Source organism: Sorex araneus, chromosome 5 (genome assembly GCF_027595985.1).
Source record: "Sorex araneus isolate mSorAra2 chromosome 5, mSorAra2.pri, whole genome shotgun sequence".
Classification (NCBI taxonomy): domain Eukaryota; kingdom Metazoa; phylum Chordata; class Mammalia; order Eulipotyphla; family Soricidae; genus Sorex; species Sorex araneus.
The window spans coordinates 128,026,196-128,050,793 of NC_073306.1; positions in this window are offsets into that span (position 1 = coordinate 128,026,196).

Consider the following 24,598-nt stretch of genomic DNA (forward strand, 5'->3'; position numbering starts at 1 on the left):
CATGAAATCCTTAACCTCGGTTTTCAATGAGCCCGATATTATTCATTATGATGTGATAAAAGAAAAAGAGAGGCAATTATAAATGATCATAACATTTTATTAATGTCTGAAGCACTAGAGTCGGTCTTGTCCAACGAACTCCCTCAAGGCAGGGAGCTACCCTGTCCCTAAGTGAATATTTGTGTTGCAGGCAAGGGAAAGGGTGACACTAGGAACCTCTCTGTAGGCACCTCAGGCCACTGACAGGGCTGACTCAATGCACAGCTCTGACCTGGGCACTCCTGCAGAGCACTGGCTGTAATTATCCGGCTCTGAGAGGTGGAGGGGGCTTTGGGGAGAATTGGAGCAACTCAACTCACTCTAGTTATGCTCAGGTTCCTTGCAATCTGCTACTCAATCGTGGGCACAGCATTTATGGGCCCTGGAAACTCAGAAACTGGAGGCACAATTGAGGATCGAGACTTGATTCGCAGTTTTTCATGTTTCTTTGGTAGGGTTTAGGCTTCATATCTTCTTGAGCTAAAATTGAAATTAAAACTGGGTTGAGGAAGATGGGAACCCCAGAGCATGGTTATCCCAACCTCCCTTCCTGGCATCAGAGCAAGCACATCCGACAAAATCCTTGATAAAAAGCTCCTGGGGCCTAAGCCAATCACGTGGGACCCCATTGACTGACCTGCAGTAGTCCTATGGATTCCAGGCTGTGCCACATGGAGACAGAGGACCAGGAAGATCAGGGTGAGTGGCAAGAGGCTGTTCTGCTTCATATTGCTGCTCCCTGCCCTGTGATGGTGCAGGTCAGACCATTTATATTGTACCTGCCCATATCCCCCACGGTTGGGGGCTCAGTTCCCCCAGTCAGAAGCACATTAGTAATATCAGATCCCGAGTCAGATCAATTTCTCTTCCTTCTCTCACCACACGCAGAGGTCCAGGAGACTCGGTGTCTAGTCATGTGTGCAAAAATGTACAGATAAAACCTTGGACATAAATGTTTTCAAAACACATAAGAATATTTGAAATATTAGTCATGAGAGATAGTGCAAGGAGTAAATCACTTGACTTGCTCTCAGCCAGTGCCGATTCAATTTCCATCCATGCATAAGCTCAAGCACCATAAGAAGTGAATCCTGGACACAGATACAGGAACAAACCATGCATACAGATGGTGTGACCCAAGGAAGTGAAGAAAAAGAAAAATATAGAAAGAAAAAAGAAAGAGTTGTCCTAGAAGGAAGGACGGAGGGAAGGAAAGAAGGAAGGAAAGAAACAGAATGAGTTCCAGGTTGTATATTCATGCACCTTTAGTATTTTGTGAGTCTGAAAACTTGCCCCACAAGGTTTCCTGAGTGTTAGGGTCTTCATGGTGACCCCAGCCCACAGACCAAAGCCAACTTCATTGTTGGACCTGAACATGGACCTTAAGGCCCACAGAGCTGAGCAAAGCATTGGTGGGGTGGCTCCCCTTCTCACTTCTTGGAAGCCCCCAGGCTTCCCATAATCTAAGCGGTGAGTCCTGGAGAGTTTCCAGAGGGCGGATCCAAGAGGATTAGAGGATCCCGGGATTGAAAGAGTACAGAGAGCTCATCTTTTCTCCCAGGCGTCTTCCTATGCGTGTCTTCCACCTCTTTCTGCCACAATACTTAAAGGAGAAAGCACTAATGAGCAAGGAAATGTTTTTCCTGTTCATCCATACTATGTGTAGGAGACAATAAACTCTTCCTCTTCATCCAGAGGACACAGATGACTCCTGGTGCGAGCGTTGTCCTCAGCTCCTTTTCCATTTTTTTCCTTTTGCGGTGGGTTTTGGGCTTATTCCTGGCTTTGGACTCAGGGATCATGCCTGTCCATGCTTGGTGGACCCTAAGCAATGCTGGGATTGAACTGGGGTCAGCCACCTGCAAGAGGGACACCTTAATCCCTATACCGTCCAGCTTCATCTCAGCCCATTTTTCAATCATGCATTTCCTTTCCCTGTAGTTAAGTTCATTTTTAAAGTGTAACATATTCAAGAAAACAGACTCAGGGACTGCAGGATCACCCCCCCACACCTTGGCCTAGGTGACACCCAGAACTCAGGCCAGAGGAACCTGGCAAGTGTTAGGACATCATCAGAAATGGGACTTTAATTCGGATCAGCATGTACGGGGCCAACTTCCTCACAGGTATCATGCGGTGGCAGGGGGGCTGTCTTGAGTTCACACAGCCACAGTTATTTTTCCTCTTCCCAGCACCCTGGAATCTTCTCAATTTCTGTTAACTAATTCTGAGGAGAACATCCTGGCTATCCCAATGACATTAGGCCAATAATCCAGGATCCTATTCTAATCTCACCAAAGTGATGGTGAACACAAGAAACTGAGCAAGCCTAATATAAAAGAACACACCCTCTGAAGCTTCAGTAGAGGCCTCACCTAAGTCCCAGAGGAGCACCAAAGAGGAAGGTAGTATTCTAGAATGATTAAAGGTGACCACCATCGACTGAGCTCATCCAGAATCTTTTCTCACAGCGAGAGGGGTACACTTATAGTGAACTGGAGGGTCCCACCTGATACTACCACAAAAGCATGAAGAAACAGCACAAATCCTTACCACGAGGAGAGGATGAAGAAAAGAGTCCAGAAGTCTCAATTGGAATGACCCGCATATACGATCTCTCGAATAAAGAATTCAGAGATTTCTGGTACAGCTATACAATGGAATACTATGCAGCCATTAGGAAAAATGAAGTCATGAACTTTGCATACAAGTGGATCAACACGGAAAGTATCATGCTAAGTGAAATGAGTCAGAAAGAGAGAGACAGACATAGAAAGATTACACTCATCTGTGGAATATAAAATAACAGAATAGGAGACTAATGTCCAAGAATAGTAGAAATAAGTACCAGTAGGTTGGCGCCTTGGCTTGGAAGCTGGTCTCACATGCTGGGGAAAAAGACTGCTCAGATAGAGAAGGGAACACCAAGTAAAATGTGGTTGGAGATCCCGCCCGGGAAGGGAGATGTGTGCTGAAAGTAGACTAGAGACTGAACACAATGGCCACTCAATACCCCTGTTGCAAACCACAACACCCAATTGGAGAGAGACAGATCAAAAAGGAGTACCCTGCCACAGAGGTAGGGTGGGGTGCGGGGGAGATGGGATGGGGGGGGAAGAGATACTGGGTTTATTGGTGATGGAGAACGGGCACTGGTGGAGGAATGTGTTTGTGAACATTGAGGAAAAAACAAGTTCTAACATGTGTGAATCTGTATCTGTACCCTCATGGTGATTAACTAATTAAAGAATAAAACAAAAAATAAATTAAAAAAAAGAATTCAGAGATTAAATGCTCAGGATGATCAATGAACTCAAAGAAATAATGGAACAGACATCCAGTCAATAAAAGGAGGATGTGAATGAAACAGTGGAACGGACAGCCAACAAAATACAGGAAGAAGTCTCCAACTACTATTGTGTTGCTAGCAATGTCCTCCCTAAAATCTGTTAGAAGTTATTTTCAGTATTTAGCTGGTCCCTCACTAGGTAATACACATTTAGGAGTATGAATTCTTCCTGCTGTATATATCCCTTGATTAGAAAAAATGGTCTTCGTTATCCCTTATAATCTTTTTCGACCTTAAATCTATGTTGTCCAATACTAGTATGCCCACACCGGCTTTTTTGAGAGAGTTATTTGCTTGAAGGATTGTTTTCCACCCTTTGACTTTGAGTCTGTGTTTTCTCTGACCATTCAGATGTGTTTCTTGTAGGCAGTAGAATGCTGCGTTCAGTTTCTGAATACATTTTGCCACTCTGGGTCTCTTGATGGGTGCATTTAAACCATTGATGTTGACAGAGATTATTGTCATGGAGTTTCGTGCCATCTCTCTGTAGGGGTTTGTTGTGCCTGTAGGGGGTTTTCTTGTCTTATAAGAGTTTCTTTAGTGCTTCTTTTAAGGTTGGTTTGAGCCTATGAAGTTCCTGAGCTGTTGTTTATCCATGAAATTTCATATGGTTCCTTCGAGTTTGAGTGAGAATTTAGCTGGATAGGGTATTCTTGGTGAGATCCATTTCACTGAGTTTTTTCACTATATCCCACCATTGTCTTCGGGCTTGGAGGGTTTCCTCCGATAAGTCTGCTGTGAATCTAAGGAAGGGGTGCTCCGTTGTATGTGTTTTCATTTTTTGACCTTCTGCGTGCAGTATTGTGTCCCTATATTGTGTCTTTTCCCATTGTTTGTTGTAGCCTGTGAGCTCTCTGCAGCTCATCTTCAAACTCACTGATTCTATCTTCAGCTGTTGCCATTCTACTGTTAAAGGTACCCACTGTGTTTTTTATTTAATCTACCGAGTCTTTTATTCGTGACATTTCTGAGTGTAGCTTCCCTATTTCTGCTCTCATTTCTCCCTGTATTTTCTTTGCTGACTGCTCCGCTGTTCTTTAGGTTAGTTGAACATTCTCAGCATTTTATCTCTGAATTCTTTATCAGAGAGATCATATTTGTGGATAACCCCTGTTGAGGCTTCTGGACTCTTTTCTCATCCTCTTCTCACGGTGGGGACTTGTGCTATTTCTTCATGTTGTCGTGGTTGTGTAGAGGTGGGACTTTCCAGTTCACTAATGCTGTTTTCTCTTTGTGAATTTTCTGGTGAAGTTTCGGAGGATGTCTTCTTATACATTGGGCTTGTATAGCTTCTTGTGTTCATCAGTATTTTGGTGTAACAGAACTGAAACTTTCTCAAGGAAGGAATCCAAAATTCTAAAAGACACATAAAAATGTTTCTCATCACTAATAATCAGGGATATGCAGTTCAAAACAACAATGAGATACCATCTCACACCACAGAGACTGGTCCACATCCAAAAGAACAAAAGCAACAGGTGTTGGTGCAGATGTGGGGAGAAAGGGATTCTCTTTCACTGCTGGTGGGAATGCTGACTGATTCAGCCCTCTAGGAAAACAGTATGGACACTTCTTTAAAAATTAGAAATTGAGCTCCCATTTGACCCAACAATACCACTTCTGGGAATATATTCCAGAGATGCAAAAAAGAAAAGTAAAAGTGACACCTGCACCTATATGTTCATTGCAGCACTGCTTACAATAGCCAGAATATGGAAAAAACCAGAGTGTCCAAGAACAGATGACTGGTTAAAGAAACTTTGGTACATCTACACAATAGAATGCTATGCAGCTGTTAGAAAAGATGAAGTCATGAAGTTTGCATATAGGTGGAGCAACATAGAAAGTATCATGTTAAGTGAAATGAGTCAGAAAGAGAGAGACAGACATAGAAAGATTGCACTCATTTGTGAATGTAAAGTAATAGAATGTGAGACTAACACCTAAGAACAGTAGAGATAAGTACCAGGAGGATTATTTTCCAGCTTGGAAACTGGCTTCACATGCTGGGGAAAAAATCAGCTTAGATAGAGAAGGGACCACCAAGAAAAGAGTGTTAGGTGGGCCCGCTATGGATGGGAGATACGGGCTGAAAATAGACTGTAGACTGAACATGATGCCTACTTAATACCGCTATAGCAAAACACAACATCCGAAAGGAGAGAGAGGAAAAAAAAGAGAATTCCCTGTCACACAAGAGGGGTGGAGTGAAGGGGACGGGGTGGGGATGGTGGGAGGGATGTTGGGACCATTGGTGGTGGAAAATGGGCACTGGTGGAGGGATGGGTACTCGGTCATTGTATGACTGAAATGCAAGCATGAAAGTCTGTAAGTCTGTAACTGTACTTCACAGTGATTCACTAATAAAAAAAATTAAAAATTAAATTAAATTTAAAAAAATACAGGAATAAATGAGAGCAGAAATAGAAAGTTACAAACAGAAGTGTCACTAATAAACGACTCAGTAGATGAAATAAAAATAATTCAGTGGGTGCCCTCAATAGTGGAATGACTATAGTCGAAGACAGAATCATGAACTTAAAGATGAGCTGCAGAAAGCATACAGGCAACAATAAACAAAAAGCCGGGGTAGCCATACTAGTGTCCAACAACATAGATTTCAGGCTGAAAAACATTAGAAGGGACACTGAAGAACATTTTTTAATAATCAAGGGATATGTACAGCAGGAAGAAATCACACTCCTAAACATATAGGCACCCAGTGAGGGTCTAGCTAAATACTTAAAACAACTGCTAATCGACTTCAAGGAGGACATTGGTAGCAATACAATAGTAGTTGGAGACTTCAACAATGCCTTGTCACCTCTGGATAGATCAGAAAGATGAAAACTAAGCAAGAAAGTAGTGGATTTGAAGGAAGAACTAGAAGAGAGAGGGCTAATAGAAATATACAGGGCCTCTCATACCCCCAAAATGAAACTGAATACACATTATTTTCCAGGGCACACGAACATTTTCCAAGATAGACCACATGCTGAGTCACAAAACATACCTCAATAAAACCAGGAAGATAGAAATCGTATCAAATATCTTTTCAGAGAACAATGCACTGAAGATAAGAGATCATACAAAGACGCGGAGAATCAAATCAAACACCTGGAAGTTAAACAACTCAATTTTGAACAAAGAGTGGGTCAAGGAGGAAATCAAGGAAGAAATCAAAAGATACTTGAAAACAAATGAGAATGAAGACACCAACTACCAGAACCTATGGGACACAGCGAAAGCAGCGTTAAGGGAAAATTATAGCTCTGCAAACATTTCTCAGGAAGAAAGAAAGGGCCCACATAAATTATTTGACTTCAAAGCTCAAGATCTTAGAAAAGTACCAACAAAAGGAGCACAAACTAGGCAGAAGGAAAGAAATAGTACAATTTAGAGCAGAAATAGATGACATGGTAACCCAAAACACAATCCAAAAGATCAATTAAACCAAGAGCTTGTTCTTTGAGAAAATAAACAAGATTGATAAACCACTAGCAACACTCACAAAGAAAGAAAGAGAGAGAATCCTAATAAAATGAATCAGAAATGAAAAGGGGACAATCAAAACCATAAGGCAAAGATATCTAAAAGATCATCAGAGATTACATTGAAAATCCGTGTGCCACGGAAAAAGAGAACCATGAGGAAATCGATAAATTCCTGGATTCTCCTATAACCTACCAAGACTGAACCAAGAAGATGTGAAGAACCTGACTAGACATATTATTATCAAGGAAACTGAAACTCTAATCCAAAGTCTTCCCCAAAACAAAAGCCCAGGTCTAAATGGACTCAATAGCAAATTCTTTCAAACATTTTGGAGGATCTACTGTTAGTACTTCTCAAGCTTTTCCACAAAATTGAAGAAACAGAAACACTTTCAAATCGTTTCTATGAGGCACATATCACCCTAATACCAAAAGCAAATAGAGAAACTACAACAAAAGAAAATTACAAGCTGATACCCTCAATGAACACGGATATGGAGATCCTCAACAAAATAGTAGCAAATGGAATCCAACCACTCATCAAAAAAGATCATACACCACGACAAAGTGGGATTCATTCCGGGGATTCAAGGATGGTTTAACATTGGAAGTCAAACGACATAATACATCATGTCAATAAAAGAAAAGATAAAAACCATATGATCATATTGATAGATGCAGAGAAAGCATTTGACAAGATCAGAAACAGTTTATAATTAAAACTCTCACCATAATGGGTATTAAAGGAACTTTCCTCAATAGAGTCAAAACCATCAAAACCGATGGCAGGCATTATCCTCAATGGGGAGAAACTGAGAGCCATCCTTCTAAGATGAGGGACAAGACAAAGATGCCCACTCTCACCACTTCTATCCAATAGACTACCAGAAGTACTTGCAATAGCGGTTAGGCAAGAAAAAAAAATTAAGGGCATCCATATAGGAAAGGACGAAATCAAGCTCTCACTATTTGCAGATGATATGATACTATATTTAGATAACCCTAAAGCCTCTACCAAGAATCTCCTAGAAACAATAGACTTGTATGGGTAGGTTGAAGGTTATAAAATCAATACCAAAAGTCCAAGGCTTTCCTATATGCAGATAATGAGAGAGAAAAAAGCGATATGAAAAAAACAATCCCATTCACCATCATGTCTCAGAAAATCAAATACCTTGAATCAGCCTAACTAAGGAGGTAAAGGACCTGTACAAATAGAACTACAAAACACTACTTCAGGTGATAAAAAAAGGACACGAGCAAATGGAAACACATCCCCTGCTCATGGATTGGGAGAATTAACATCGTCAAAATGGCAATACTCCCCATATACAGATTTAATGCGATCCCTGTAAAGATACCCATGGAATTCTTCAAAGAAATAGCTCAAGGACTCCTGAAATTCATATGGAACAACAAACCCCCATAAATAGCTGAAGCAATTCTTGGGAAAAAGAAGATGGAAGGGATCACCTTTCCCAACCTCAACTCTACTACAAAGTGGTAACAATTTAAACAGCATGGTACTGGAACAAAGGCAGAGCCGCAGACCAATAGAACAGGATTGAATATCCTTATACATGCCCTCAAACATGATCATCTAATCTTTGATAAGAGAGCAAGAAATATAAAGTGGAACAAGGCAAGCCTCTTTAACAAATGATGCTGGCAAAACTGGAAGCTACATGCAAAAAATAGGCTCAGACTTCTATCTCACACCATGCATAAAAGTCAAATCCAAATGGATTAAAGACCTCAACATCACTCCAGAAACCATAAGTACATAGAAAATAATTTCATAAATTTTAGTATATTGAAAAAGGCAGTTTTCCTTTTCTCACAGAGGCCTAGCTGGTCTTTGACAGTCAGATCTCAGATACTAGCTGAGCCTGATCTTTTTTTTTTTTGAATCACCAAGTGGAAAGTTACAAAGTTCTCAGGCTTATATCTCAGTTATACAATGCTCAAACACCCATCCCTTCAGCAGTGCCCATATTCCACCACCAATAAAAACAAAAACAAAACAAAAACAAAAACAAAAAAAACAGTATACATCCCACCCCTCACCCCCCAACACCCCCCCCCGGGTGCATGAGTGATAATTTCACTTCCTTTTCTCTTTACCTTGATTACATTCCAGATTTCAACACACAACTCACTATTGTTGTTAGAGTTTCAAAACAGACTCACTATTTTTGTTGGAATTTATCCCCCAAGAATACAGCTCTATTGACAAGGAAATATTTGATAATAAGTTTTCCACTGATGAGAATGAAGAGATAAAATGTTGCACGGCCGCAGTAGCGGCCGCGCGGTTTACAATTTCTATATTATAGTAATTAAGTCCGCGGAGATTTAAGTTGGAAAATGAATCATTTCCCTTCCTGGAACAGCATGTAGTAAAAGCTTAGTTCACAGTCTCCATACATGGGTGCAAGCACTTGCTGGAGACCCAAATCCTAAAGCTGTCTCTGGTTCCTGCTCGTTCCACATCCACCGGCTGTGCAGAGGCATGGGCACCCGGGCCGAAACTCGGCCGGAGCCGAGCACTGGCCCCGGCTGGGACTGCCCCGGTATCCCGCGGCTGTTTCAAGTTCAAAGCACTTTTTTTTTCCCGCGCCAAAAGTTCATACCTTCTCAAAGGACCCACAAAATGTCGGACACCACGCCTTCTCCCAGAGGGGAGAGAGACCAAGAAGGAAGGATATTTCCTCCGTTAGCCGGCGTGGGGCAAAAGCTTAGTTCACAGTCTCCATACATGGGTGCAAGCACTTGCTGGAACCCCAAATCCTAAAGCTGTCTCTGTGAGCCTGATCTTTGACATGCAGATGCTCATTTCAGGTGCTAGCCCTGCCTAGTCTTTAAGATACAAATTTCAGATGCTTGCCCAGCTCTTCTTTTAGATGTAGTTGTCTGGTGCCAGCCTAGCTGTCTTTGGGATGCAAACCCAAATGCTTATAGCCCAAGAAAGATTTCTGTTTTGGTTTTATATCTCTTTCCTTAGGCCTAAATCCACTGGCCTGCAGACTCAAATACATGCCTGTCTCAATGTTCTTTCTGTAACGTCTTTTGATGACGTCACTGTATTGCGCCCTTTAGAGGGATGATGATTAATCAAAGGAGACATCAGGGCGCTCTGCCTTTTGTCACAGGTACAGAACGAGTCTACTGATCCTCCATGAATATAATTTCACTCGCTTTCCTTGTCTCAGTGCTTCTGACTGAACGAATATTCACACAACAAAATGGGGTGTCAGGGACTGAGCCTGGGTCATCTGAGAGCATGGAAAATACTCTTTCTGCTCTACTATTGCTCGAACCTCTTTAGATCCATCCTCTTTAATTTTTTTTTATTTTATAAGGTAGTTCACCATATTTGATTACATTTAATATTCAAACATCAGTCCCACCACCATTACACCTTCACACCACCTTATTTTGGATGTTTCCATCCTGAACCCCAATCTCTGCCCCCAGACAGAACCCAAATAATATATTTTGTATTGTTTGTTAGAAAACCCGCTGAAAATGCTACCAAAAATGTATCCCTAGAGGAAAGAGTGTGAAGACTGTTCTATTTCAACAGGTGCCATTAAGACCTTTTATAAGAGATCACTAGCATGTTGTAAAAAGTTTACTTTGTGTTCTTATATATGTATATCTGTAAAAATTATATATATATTATCCTCTAAGATTGGTTGACTTAAAGTCAGAAGGCAACTCCTAGAATGGCCACAAATTGGGAGTTCTTTGGCACTATTACAGCAATGTGGGAAGATACCGTCCTTGACAACATCAAAGAGGAATATGATCAACTGGTTCAGCACCTCCATGACTATTCGAAGAATGCCGAGAGTGAGAAAGCCACAAACAGACGCCTGTCTTTGGAAACTCTCGAGCTCATTCGTCAACGTGGTTTGGCACGAGCCTCAGGCAACCACAAGCTAACGTCCGAGCTCACAAAGCTGTGCAGAGATTCGATAAAGGAAGACCTCAAAGAGAGAAGAACAGCAGTGTTGGTCAGTGCAGGAGAAGCCTGGAAAAGTATTCGCAATGCTTGCCTGTCCTTCGCCAACTACAAGACCAAGATGACTGCCCTCCGACGTCCCGATGGATCTATCACATCCTCCAGAAAGGCAATGGAGAGGATTATTCATGACTTCTACTCGGATATCTTTGACAGCCATGTCCACCTGCCCACATATTAAATTCCCCAGGATGGATATGTCGTTCCCAACGTTCTCCCTTCTGAAATCTGACACACCATTTCGCTGGTAACCTGGTCCGGACAAGGTCAGACCTGAACACCTGAAGAATCTGCCGCCAGTACTCATCAATACACTGGCCCAACTCTTCACATGCTATCTGTTTGAATGCAAGGTTCCATCCCAGTGGAAAACCAGTAGGGCCGTTCTGTTGTACAAGAAAGGGAGACATCCACGACATCGGCAACTATCGCCCAATCTGCCTGCTGTCTGTCATTTACAAGTTGTTCACTCATGTCATCCTGAATAGAATAGGCAGAACACTAGACAAAGGACAACCATGCAAGCAAGCCAGGTTCCAAAGGGGATTCAGCACAATAGACCATATCCACACAGTGACCAAACTCATTGAAGTTTCGCGAGAGTTCAAGATGCCGCTCGGTCTAACGTTCATCGACTTAAAGAAGGCCTTCGATTCTGTTGAGACTGAGGCGGTCATCGAAGCCCTGGCCAAACAGGGTGTTCAAACTCAGTATATCAAAATCCTCCGAGAGCTGTATTGTGATTCACCACCAGGATCTCACCATTCTACAGGGAAGTGATCATTGATGTAAAGAGAGGGGTGAAGCAGGGTGATACCATTTCACTGAAACTCTTCAGTGCCGCTCTTGAGAACATCATGCGATGACTGGAATGGGAAGGAATGGAAGTGAAGATAGGCAGTCGGCAATTACACCACCTCCGCTTCGCTGATGACATCATTCTCATAACGCCAAACATTAGCCAAGCGGCACAAGTTTGGAAAGGTCGGATTGCAGCTGAATCTCAACAAGACGATGTTCATGAAAAATGAACTGGTCCCTGAAGCTCCATTTGCTCTCAATGGAATGAACATTTTCGAATGCAGCAGCCATGTGTACCTGGGTCGAGAAATCAACATGAGGAACGACTTGGTGCCAGAACTGCGCAGGAGGAAGAGAGCAGCATGGAATGCATTCAAGAGCGTCGAAGAGGTGGTTAAGAGAATGAAGAACCTCCGACTCCGGGCACATCTTTTCAATCCCACCATTCTTCCTGCACTAATATATACCTCAGAGACCTGGGCCCTAAGCAAACAGGATGAGAATGCTATTAGGGTATCCCAAAGAGGAATCGAAAGAGCTATGCTGGGAATATCATGTCTCACTCAAGTGAGAGAAGGAATCCGGAGTTCTGACCTCCATCGACGGTCAAAAATCAGGGATGCTGTCTCGTTTGCCAAGACATCAAAAATCAGATGGGCCGGTCATGTACTGCGATTCAGAGACGACCGCTGGACTAGAGCTGTTACCGACTGGATTCCACGTGATGTCAGAAGACCTCGTGGCCGCCCACCAACTAGATGGTCAGATTTCTTCGTCAAATCCCTGAATGAATGATTTGAGGCTCTTCCTGTTCCTGGAGCAAGCAGATATCATTGGGCTGCACTAGCATGCGACAGGAACAAATGGAGACCTAACTGGCACCCGCTCGAGCAAATCGAAGATCAATGGGACTACAAGTGATACAAGTGATACAAGATTGGTTGCCTACTACGTTGAATCCCATCAAATGTGGTGTGGTACTTTTGGAGTATGGGTGCTGTGTGGTATGAAGTATCCAGAATAGGTTCACTCATGGGTGAGGCTGGGTCTGAGCATGTGGAATGTGGCCTTGAGCATGGCAACGGTAGGATTCTGGAGGTTTCAGCTGCGGGGGCTGGGTCCCTTGGGGCGTGGAGGGCTCTCACTCACCCCCCTTCTAGGGCCCCCTAAGTGAAATAGCCTGGAGCGGGATCTGGCAGCCTACTTATGGTGTCACGTTATGCTCCCTTCCAGGAGAGACATATCCTTCCATTTTTATAGAGACTAAAGCCCCACCTTTCTAGGAAGGTTTAAAACATAGGTTGAATAGAGAAGAGATAAGTTGGTCCAATTACTTGCCTGAGTTTCTTGTTTAATTCGTATAGGAGCAAATTCACCTTCACTTGTATCACTTGTATCACTTGTCATCCCATTGTTCAGTAATGTCTCCATTCGTCCCTGTCGCGTGCTAGTGTAACCCCGTGGCATCTGATTGCTCCAGGAACACAAAGAGCCTCAAACCCTTCATTCAGACAATGAGTGGCTACCGGACCTAGCTGCAGGGTCCTGAGCCCTGCAGACTGGGCTGAAACCCTGACATTGGGCCAGGCCTGACATCTTTCCTTCATTCCCTGCTCGCATTTTCACTGTGCCCTAGTTTAGACCTATTGCCAGGAACCCCACTGCAGAGGGAGACTTCATGGGACTTCTAGGAGTGTGCTTGTGCATTGGGTGGGGGTGGGGCTGGGGCTGCAAGGCTGAGAAAAACCAGGACTCTGGATCTGATGAACAAGAACCAAGTGGGGCTCCTAGCTTTCCCCAGGGTGAACTCTGGACCTTGCAGTTCAGAGACTGTGCGGGCTCAAGCTGTCCTCATATTGGTGGGGGATGGGAGAGTGTGCCTCTTGCAGCTCGAGACCAAACACTGTAAAAAACTAAGGTACACCAATGGGCATGTGCACTTGGGGGCTCTCCAGGAGGCTCTGTCTCACTGCCCGCGTTCGGTGCTCTGGAACTGCTGTGTGTTGCTTTTGGTCAAGGGGAGGTGACAGAAGGAAGAAGGCCAAACTGGTTGCTCGATCAGTTTATTTCGTTCTCTCTCTCTGCTTCTCTCCCTGTTCTGGATCTCCCTCTGGGTCTTCTTCTATCTCCTTCTTCTGTTTCCCCTGTCTTCTTCTTCTGTCTCCCTCTCTGCCCCCCCATCTTAGTTTATATAGCAAATTACATAGGGCAGTAGCAGAAAGGTGGGTTTAACATCAACAAATAAAAAAAGAAGGGTAAGACCATTTCTTGAGGAGATTAACAAAAATCTCATCTAAGGAATTCTCATCTAAGGCATCTCCTCCTCCTTCTCCTCCTCCTCCTCCTCCTCTTCCTCCTCCTCCTCCTCCTCCTCCTCCTCCTCCTCCTCCTCCTCCTCCTCCTCCTCCTCCTCCTCCTTCTTCTTCTTCTTCTTCTTCTTCTTCTTCTTCTTCTTCTTCTTCTTCTTCTTCTTCTTCTTCTTCTTCTTCTTCTTCTTCTTCTTCTTCTCCTTCTCCTCCTCCTCCTCCTCCTCCTCCTCCTCCTCCTCCTTCTCCTCCTCCTTCTTCTCCTTCTTCCTCTTATTCTTCTTGTCTTATGGGTCACACTTGGTGATGCTCAGAGGTTATTCCTGGCTCTGCACTCAGAAATTACTTTGGCAGAATTTAGAGTATAGAATGCTGAGGATGAAACCCAAGTTAGATCCAAAGTAAACACTTTCCACACTGTGCTATGACTCCATCTTAGCATTGTCGCACTGTCTCACTGTCGCCCCTTAGTTAATCAATTTGCTCTAGCAAGCACCAGAAATGTCTCCATTGTGAGACTTGTTACTGTTTTTGGCATACCAAGTATGCCACGGGTAGCTTACCAGGCTCTGCCCTGCGGGCTGAATATTCTTGGTAGTTTGCCAGGCTCTCCGAGAGGAATGGAGGATCAAACCTGGGTTGGCTGCATGCAAAGAAAATGCCCTACCCGATGTGCTATCACTCCAGTCCATCACTCCATCTTAACAACAAAATATCTTGAGCAAGAAGAAGGAACAGTTTTTTTTTTTAATGTTTAAAGGATCTTTATTTATAGCCTAAAACTAAAAGTTCAAATCACGTTCATCAACTGTAAAATGGATAAATAAATCCCATTTACTGACACAACTTATTATCTGCTTCATTTCTTTTTTTTTTTTGATTTTCATTGTTATTGGTTTATTTATTTCTTTTTTTTTTAATTTTATTTATTTTTAATTAGAGAATCACCGTGAGGGTACAGTTACAGATTTATACACTTTTGTGCTTATACTTCCCTCATACAAAGTTCGGGAACCCATCCCTTCACCAGTGCCCATTCTCCACCACCCGTAAACCCAGCGTCCTTTCCACCCTCCCCAATCCCATCTCCCCCCCACCCCACCCTGCCACTGTGGCAAGGCATTCCCTTCTGTTCTCTCTCTCTAATTAGCTGTTGTGGTTTGCAATAAAGGTGTTCAGTGGCCGCTGTGCTCAGTCTCTAGCCCTCATTCAGCCCGCAACTCCCTTCCCCCACATGGCCTTCGACTACAATGTAGTTGGTGATCGCTTCTCTGAGTTGACCTTTCCCCGGAACGTGAGGCCAGCCTCGAAGCCATGGAGTCAACCTCCTGGTACTTATTTCTACAGTTCTTGGGTGATAGTCTCCCACTCTGTTATTCTATATACCATAGATGAGTGCAATCTTTCTATGTCTGTCTCTCTCTTCCTGACTCATTTCACTCAGCATGAAACTTTTCATGCCCATCCACTTAACTACAAAATTCTTGACCTCCTTTTTTCTAACAGCTGCATAGTATTCCATTGTATAGATGTACCAAAGTTTTTTTTTTTAATTTAAATTTTATTGAATCACCATGTGGAGGGTTACAAAGTTCTCAGGATTATGTCAGTTATACAGTACTCAAACACCCTTCCCTTCACCCGTGCCCATATTCCATCACCAACCACCCCATTATACCTCCCGCCCCCTCCCCCCCCCCCAGTACCCGCCCTTGTAAGTGATAAGTTTCACTTCGTTTACGCTTTATCTTGGTTACAGTCCATGTTTCAACACATAACTCACTATTGTTGCTAGGGTTTCCCCCCAAAAAAGAGAAGACAGTCCCACTGTCAAGGAAGCATTTGATGGCTCTCCATTGCTGAGAATGTAGAGATATTAAGTCCCGCTGTTTGTTACATAACTTTTCTATTTTTTTCCCCCCTCGTCCCACGCCACCGAGATCAAACCTGTTTAGTAATCACCACGCTGCCTGACAAAGGGAAAACAAACCAAAAGAGATGGTTATTTCTCGTCATCAGCCGGCGTGGGGCTCTGGCTTAGTTGATAGTCTGGTAGAATGTCTGCAAGCAGTTTCTGGAACCAAAAGTAATACGCTGGTATCGGCCCCGGCTCAAGATTCCACCAGCGTCCCGCTGTTCCAAGTACATAATAATTTATTCCCTTGTATCCCATTCCCACACCACCAGGTCCGTGTCAGCTTAATGGACATCATACTATGGTTAACGCCACGCCGCGTTTCTTCCCGAGAAAGAAGGATATTTCTTCTCAGCCGGCGTGGGGATATGGCTTAGTTCAGTCTATAGAGATGGCTACCACTTTGGTGGCCTTCAATATTTCAGCAAAAGACTTACTATTCTTGTTAGGATTTCCCACCAAAGTCCGACCCGTTTAAAGGGAACCATTTCATATTGGTGATGATTAAATGACAATAGGTTGCGCGGCCATGGCAGCGGCCTCTCGGCTTTGAATTTCTGTATAAAGTCCAGGGAAAGTACAGCCAGAAATTACACGTCGCTACAAACTTTAACCCCATTATGGTCCCCCCAAAGTCCAACCCATTACAAAGGAACCATTTCATATTGCTGATGATTAGATGACATTAGGCTGCCGAGGCCGCGCGGTTTTGGGTTTCTATATAAAGTCCAGGGAAAATTCTGCCTAAAATTCTATCGCTACAATCTTTTACCCTTCAACAAAAAACTTAGTACTATTGTTTGGAGTTTCCTCCCACGTTAAGCCCTGCCAAAAAGGAACATTTACACGTTGCTGACAATCAAGAGATATTAGGTCGCGCGGCTGCTATCGCAGCCGTGCGGTTTTGGATTTCTATATGAAGTCCAGGGAAAATTCTTTTGGTAATTGCATCACTCGCTGGCAGCACCTGGGCCAGAAGCTCCCAGCACACAGTTTGGAGGCATTTTGGGGGCTCCGCTCGTGTCCAAAGTGGTTCAGTTGCCTCCGGGGTCGATCTCGTGCGGGGCCGCAAAGGAGCGTCCCCACATGGCTCTGTGCTTAAATGTCGGCCGGCACAGGGCGGATCCGGAAGTCCCGCCCATCGGCTATCCCGGGCTTCCTGTAGAGTCTAAAAACCGGCTATAGCCTCGCTGCGTTCAAAAAGAAAGAGTTGAGAGAGAAAAGACCATACCCTGCCGGCAGCGCCTGGGCCAGAAGCTCCCAGCACACAGTTTGGAGGCATTTTTGGGGCACTGCTCGTGTCCAAAGTGGTTCAGTTGCCTCCGGGGTCGATCTCGCGCGGGGCCGCAAAGGAGAAGAAGGAACAGTTTTATGGATATACCAGGATAACATCAACCAGAGGGACACAACGCAAAAGGCACCCTCGGAGCACTCCCCCAATAGCCCACCTGCCGCTAACTATCTTTCTTCCTAGTGAGTCTTTAAGTTGTTGCCTCTTAGCGTTTATTTCCCCCAGTGCACATTTTGGTTTTCACTCCTCCAAAATAGTGCTCAGGAGATCCAGGGGGTCACCCCGAGAGAATCTAGACCAACCAGGTAGAGGCCTTCAGGGCTGCACCTAGCAATGCTCATGGGACCATGTGATCTATATATGAAAGTGCCATAATTCACATCCTCACTTTCATTCTGAATTTCCAAGTTCTCATTGCATCTTTCTAGCTCTAACTTGGCCAATCCACTGTGATTACCACACTAAATTAAAAAAAAAATCTTTCCACTGAGTTATCAAGCTAATTCCTTCTTCTCTTCCCTCCTTTCTTTTCTGTTTCTCTCCTTTCTTTCTTCCTTCCCCTTCTTCTCCTTTTTTCCTTCCTTCTCTTCTTCCTTCATTCCCTCCCTCCCTTCCATTCTTCCTTTTGTCCAGTTAAGATGAGGTTTTGGCCAGACAACAGGACACGTGGAAGAACCCCAGTATTGACTCTGCATCCGCAACACCAGGGACCTCATGCTGAGGGGTCTGTGTCCACTCCCCTCAGCTTGCAGACAATGTGTGGCAAGTGGGAATGTTGGAACAAACCCCACATTAGCTGCAGGGTCCTTGTGAGACTGGGATGAGACAAGTTCTGGCACCAACCTGGTTTACTTTCCTTATTCCCTCCCCAGCTTCTGGAAGCACTCTCACTGATGGTTCTGGCCCATTGCCATGAATCCCATCAAGAAGCTGACTCTGTGGCTTGACAGGACTTAAGTTTGTCAGCAGTAGTGGCTGAAGGTCCCTTCCCCGGGCTCTGGGTGGAGATGAACTGAGCCAGGACCCCCACGGCATACCCCAGCCTAGCAATCAGGTCTCTTTCACACACCCAAATGATCCCTTGCCCGATGAATGCAGAGGAAGGGGAGGTCGACAGACACATAGATCCTGTCAGTTATTCTCAGGATCCTTGCAGACAACACAGACCCCCACGATGCTGGCACAGAGCACTTTACTTCTTTATTGAGTTTCCTACTGATTAGCCTTTAGCTGCAGGAACAGGATGTCTCTGTGTGAGGAGCATCGAGAACTGGAGACCTGGCATGCAGGCCTGGGCTTACAGGAACAACATCTCAGGCCCGGGATGAATTGGAGTCTCCCTGCAGGAAGAGAGAAGAGACCGGGTGGCATGAGAAGGAGCACCCCATGCAAGAGACATGGACCAAATCCCATGATTCCTATCAAGTGCTCCATTCCTGACAATACTCCAACCTTAATCAAGGAATCAAAATTCTGGATACCTTATTTTTGGCAAGCGGGCTAAAAACTTCAAAGCATGAAATCCTTAACCTCAGTTTTCAATGAGCCCGATATTATTCATTATGATGTGATAAAAGGGAAAGAGAGGCAATTATAAATAATCATAACATTTTACTAATGTCTGAAGCACTAGAGTAAGTCTTGTCCAACGAACTCCACAAGGCAGGGAGCTACGCTTATCCCGGAGTCAATTTGCGTATTGCAGGCGAGGGAGAGGGTTACACTGTGGATCTCTCTGTAGGTGTCACAGGCCACAGTCATTGCTGAATCAATGCACAGCTCTGACCTGGGCACTCCTGCAGGGCAGTGGCATTGTTCAGTTCTGAGAGGCAGAGGGGACTTTGGGTAGAATTGGAGCAACTCAACTCACTCTAGTTATTCTCAGAATCCTTGCAGTCAGCTACGCCATTGTGGGCACAGCATTTCTGGATCCCTGGGCATTTGGATTCCTGAGATACATTTGATGGATGGTTCTTGATTCTCACTTATTTGAGCTTCTTTGGTAGCATCTAGAACAAACATTGAAATTAAAACTGGGTGGAGAAAGATGGGAACCCTGGAGAATGGTTATCCCAACCTCCCCTCCTGGCATCAGAGCCAGCTCATCCCACAAAATCATTGAATAAAAGTTCCTCAGGCCTAAGCCAACCACGCGGGACTCCAGTGACTGACCTTTAGTCTTCCTATGGATTCCAGGCTGTGCCACATGGAGACAGAGGACCAGGAAGATCAAGGCGAGCGGCAAGAGGCTGTTCCGTTTCATAATGCTGCTCCCTGCCCTGTGATGGCGCAGGAGCGACCATTTATATTGTACCTGCCCATGGCCCCCACGGTTGTGAGCTCAGTTTCACCAGTCAGAAGCACTTTAGTAATATCAGATCCCAAGTCAGCTCAATTTCTCTTGCTTCTCTCATCCTCTCACAGAGGCCCAGGAGACCCGGTGTCTAGTCATGTGTGCAAAATGTACAGATAAAAATGTACAGATAAAACAAAATGTACAGAAAAAAAGATAAAACTGTGGACCTTAAGGCCCACAGAGGTGAGTAAAGCATTGCTGGGGGTGGCTCCCCTTGTCACTTCTTGGAAGCCTCCAGATCTCCCATAATCTGAGAGGTGAGACCCAGAGACCTTCCAGAGGGTGGATCCAAGAGGATTAGAGGATCCTGGGATTTTAGGAGTGCAGAGAGCTCATCTTTCTCTCCCCATGTGTCTTCCTTTGTATCTCTTCCACCTCTTTCTCACACAAAGTTTAAAGGAGAAAGCAGAAATGGAGAAAGAAAATGTTTTTCCTGTTCATCCATTCTATGTGTGAGGAGACAATAAACCCATCTCGTTATCAGGAGGACACAGATGAATCCTGGTGCGAGCGTTGTCCTCATGATGACTTAGACAGGATTTGCTACTGAGGGCATCAGAGTGTGGGGCTGGCCTTAGTGGTCACTGGGAGATGAGATTTTGGTGGGTGCAGGATGGGCTTTCTTACTGCTGCAGAGGACTGTGAAGCCATGGTTGCCACAAGTGGTGCTGCTGCTCCTTTGTGGTCCTGCTGTCCTTCGACATGTCCAGACACACCAGCACATCAACCAGTGTAGACTTGGAGGTGAAATCACAATACGAGCTGTGTGCAGTCGCTGCCTGATGGGCTTTTCTAGTCACATCAATAGAGCTCTAGGTTTTGCTTAAATCTTGACTGAAAATTCATAAATCAGTAGAACATTTAGCAATTAAAATAAAATATAAATGAAAGCTGACTGAGTTCCCCTTGTCTGCTTAGCTTGAGACATTATGTCACCTGCTCCTTCCTGTGCCTCTTGCCATGATCTCAGTGACACTTGGCATCCAGCCACTTCAGCCATCAATGACAATACACAATACGGTATTTGGGTTTCTGCAGTGGAGCTTGGAAAATTTTCTTCGATGAGAAGGGTTGGACCTGTCCTAGGCTCCTTGGCTGAAAAGACTATTCGAGTCAGTGGTGTGTTTATGTCCTTTGGAGACCAGCGTGATAAGGCATATTTCTCAATACCGGGTGCTCCTCCACTCGACACAGTTGCCCTGAGCTCTAAGCATGCAGTGACTCTGGAGCTTTCTTGATCCAGGCAATCACCCTCCTTCTTACATGAGGAAGCTGCAGTCTAGTGTGGGGACAGCAACATTCACAGGAGGATGGGCCAGGGAGCTCCAGCAGTGGGTAAGTTGCCTTGGTGCAGCTCCCCCTGTTGGATCCCCAGCATTGCCTATGTTCTCCAGAGCTCCGCCAACGTGACCCTGAACCCAGAGCCAAGAATTTCCTCTAGGCACTGATGGGTGTGACTGTACAGTCCCTCTATAAAAAAAATAATTAAATGAAAATCAAGGCACATAATTCACACACGGGGTTGAGGTGGACTGGGGCTGGAAACCACCTGTCTATATACTATGTGATTATTTCCCCCCATAGCATGTTGACGAAGGTAGGAGGACTGAAGCTTTCAAAAATGCTTCTCATACTATTTTTCTTAAGTGAAGCATAAATCAGGGCCAAGGTAGAATCTGGAATTCAAAGGCGTTGGATTCAAGCCAAAGAGCTGGGCAAGTGGAGAGGTGACAGCAAGAGGAATCCCACTAGAATCCAATTGTGACAAGGTGACTGAGGGATGAGTTGACCCAAGAAGACAGGAGAAAAACAGTACTGGACATCCAAGACATATTTAGAAATCACCCTGGACACACACTGTATTTAGACAAAATAACCAGTATGTGTTATTCTCCACAGCTGCCAGAGGAGAAAAAAAAACATATCCAAGGTAAGCGGTCGAGGGAAGCGCAGCACATTTGGCTTCTGTAGTCAAGTTGTGGTGCTGACCTTAGCTGATAGAAAGGCACCTGGTGTGGCCAAATAGGATGTGAGAAAGGACGCTACTCAACTTGGCCTGGACCCAGGTTTGGGACTATCAAGCAGCCTGGGACCCTTGCCCCTAGGTTTCTCTGACCCTGCAAGTTAAAACGCTCTTTAGTTCAGTAAACAAGTGTGATGATTTTTTTGGGTGACTCCACATCATAACACAATACTCCCCAAACAGAATGTCAGTCCCTTGCTCTGCGTGGGATGCCATTTCAGTGTCCTGGTGGCCATCTTTTCATCCTGCTCTCACCAATTTCCTCCCCAGCAACTGGACTGTTCATTGCGGCTTGTGAGTGACAAGCCAGAAAACAAGGTCATTGGTAGGCACAGAGCAAGTGACCCTCTGCCGAGACTCAGAGTTCACAGCACACTCAGGTGTCCTGAGTCAAGGCCCAGATGGCATCTGCCAGGCCCCTTGTGCACCCAGGGCTGGAGCATCCAGTGTTCTTGCTAATCTCTGGACTATGAGTCACTTTCCGGGATCTTGCAGGCTCAGTGCTGACTATCCATGTGTGTCTGTCTCCAAATGTTCACAGTGATAAGGACCATGGACAGACACCAGGTTCTCTGCTGGTGGTAACAGGTGTCACACCTCATACTGAATTTGGAGAGGAAATTCCTGCTTTTCTTCTGCAGAAAACTACTGCTTCACCTTTTTCTGGGCACACAGGTAGATGCGGAGCTGAGAGTGGATGTTGTTTGAATTTCTAATAATTTTTGAAACCAAGTCAAGGGGATTCAAAATCTTTTTTTTACAATTTTTAAATAATTTTTAATAGTTTAAAATTCTTTTATTTATTTTTTATTGAATCACCATGTAGAAAGTTACAAAGTTCTCAGGTTTATGTCTCAGTTATACAATGCTCAAACACCCATCCCTTCACCTGTGCCACCACCAAAGACCCCAGTATAGCTCCCACCCCCTGCCCCCCATCCCCCATCCCTGCCTGATTAGTTGATAAATTTCACTTCATTTTCACTTTACCTTGATTGCATTCCATATTTCAACACAACATTCACTATTGTTGGAGTTTTCCCCCAAGAAAGACAGCCCTACTGCCAATGCAGCATTTGATAATTAGTTTTCCATTGCTGAAACTGGAGAGATATGAAGTCCCGTTGTTTCAAGTACATAGAGTTTTTCCCCCCTCCTTCCTGCGCTACCAAGTTCGTGCCTGCTTAATGAATAGTCCTCATATTATAGCTGACACCACGCCACCCTACGAGAAAAAAGGGTATTTCCAGTCCTTGGCCACCGTGGGGCTATGGCTTAGTTCAGTCTAGAGACATGGTTGCAAGTAGTTTCTGGAACCGGAAGTAGTCTAGTTAGGCTCCGGATTCTGGTTGATCAGCAACATCGCGGCCACTCAAAAGTGTGGCCAGGGGCCGGAGCGATAGCACAGTGGGTAGGGCGTTTGCTTTGCACGCGGCCGACCTGGGTTCAATCCCTGGCATCCCATATGGTCCCCCAAGCACTGCCAGGAGTAATTCCTGAGTGCAGAGCCAGGAGTAACCCCTGCGCATTGCTGGGTGTGACCCAAAAAGCAAAAAAAAAAAAAATGAAAAGTGTGGCCACCCGGGTCGAGTCTCGGCGGAGCATGCGCTGGTATCGGCCTGAGACTTCCCAAGTGTACCGCTATTCCAAGTATATAGTTTTTTTTCCCTCCTCCCATTCCCGTGCCTCTAAGTTCGTGCCTGCTTAATAGACTTCATAATATGTTGGACACCACACCGCGTTTCTCCCAGAAAAGGGAAAAGAACCGAGAAAGAAGGATATTTCCTCACCTTGGCCGGTGTGGGGCTTTGGTTTAGTTCACAGTCTAAAGAAATAGCTGCTACTTTGATTACCTTCAATATTTCAACAAAAAACTCGGTACTATTATTTGGAGTTTCCCCCCACAGTAAGACCTGCTAAAAAGGAACCTTTTCACGTTGCTGACAATCAGGAGATATTAGGAAGCGCGGCTGCAACAGCAGCTGCGCGGTTTGGGATTTCTATATGAAGTCCAGGAAAAATTCTTTTGGTAATTGCATCACTGCAAGCTTTTACTTCCCTTTTGTGGTGCTCATATGATGGAGAAGCCTGGAGAGAAGAACCGTGCCCCGCTGGAGGCCCATGGGCCAGTAGCTCCGATCACACAGTTTGGAGGCATTTTTGGGGCGCTGCTCATGTCCAAAGGAGTTCAGTTGCCTCCGGGGTCGAGTTCGCGCGGCGGCAGAAAGGAGTGTACCCACATGGCGCTGTGCTTAAATATCGGCACAGGGCGGATCCGGAAATCCCGCCCCCTCGGCTTTCCCGGACTTCCGCGGGTACCTGCATACTCTAAAAACCGGCAATGGCCTTGCTGCGTTCAATAAGAGAGAGTTGAGAGAGAAAAGACCGTGCCCCGCTGGAGGCCCATGGGCCAGTAGCTCCGATCACACAGTTTGGAGGCATTTTGGGGGCTCAGCTCATGTCCAAAGGAGTTCAGTTGCCTCCAGGGTCGAGCTCACGCGGCGGCAGAAAAGAACGTACCCACATGGCGCTGTGCTTAAAATGGATTCAAAATCTTTGCCAAAGGACACTGACAGAGTGGCTTGACCCAACCTTGGATAAACTCTCTAGTTTCTACACCAACGCAATCCCCCATCTTCTCCTTGGTGCTTTAATGGAGTCCCTGGACTGTCCCTAACCATTTCTTCCTCCATACTAGGAGACTATTTGTACAAGTTTTCTACTACAATTTCTCTCCTCTGTGGATCTACATTAAATCATAGGCACCTTGCACTTGTAAGAATCTGGGCAGGAAATTTTTTAAGCAACTTTCTATACTTTTTCCACATATTTGTATAGTTTAGGCTTTCCACCTGTCCTCACAGCAACTAAGGTGAGTTCTTTTCATTTGTTTTGGGGCCACACCCAGCAGTACTCCCAGCTTACTTCTGGCTATGTACTCAAGGATAAGTCCTGGCAGGCTCGGGAAATGTATGGAATGCTGAGGATCAAGCCTAG